The sequence below is a fragment of the Gavialis gangeticus genome, unplaced genomic scaffold (genome assembly GCF_001723915.1).
Source record: "Gavialis gangeticus isolate Ggan-Ray unplaced genomic scaffold, GavGan_comp1, whole genome shotgun sequence".
NCBI classification, from domain to species: Eukaryota; Metazoa; Chordata; order Crocodylia; family Gavialidae; genus Gavialis; species Gavialis gangeticus.
In genome coordinates this window covers 15419311-15419575 of record NW_017729008.1, presented here as the reverse complement: position 1 = coordinate 15419575, position 265 = coordinate 15419311, and the positions used below count along the sequence as shown (strand labels likewise).

Below are 265 nucleotides of genomic sequence, written 5' to 3'. Positions count from 1 at the left end.
TTTTTGAAGTGGGGGGGGCGGGCGGGAAGGGTGTTGTTTGTGAAGGTGTGGGGGGCTGTGGGTGTTTGGGGGCAGAGTTTGGAGACCAAGGAGGGGGAGGGTCCCTGCATACCCTGGCAGGACGTGGTATACTGTAGGTCAGTAGTGAGGGGCAGCAGCGGGGCTGGGAGGTTTGTGGCTTGTGAGCGAGGGGCAGACTAGATGCACAGAGGCAGAAAGAGAGGCAGGCAGAGGCAGGTGGGTTGGGTCAGGGGTTGTGCGACAG

General features: G+C 61.5%; 1 protein-coding gene across 5 annotated transcripts in view; it reads left to right on the top strand.

Annotated features, from left to right (window-relative positions):
* The window catches only part of PUS7 (pseudouridylate synthase 7 (putative)), a 44915-nt gene that overhangs the window by 39445 nt on the left and 5205 nt on the right, over positions 1 to 265 (top strand). The window lies entirely within an intron of this gene.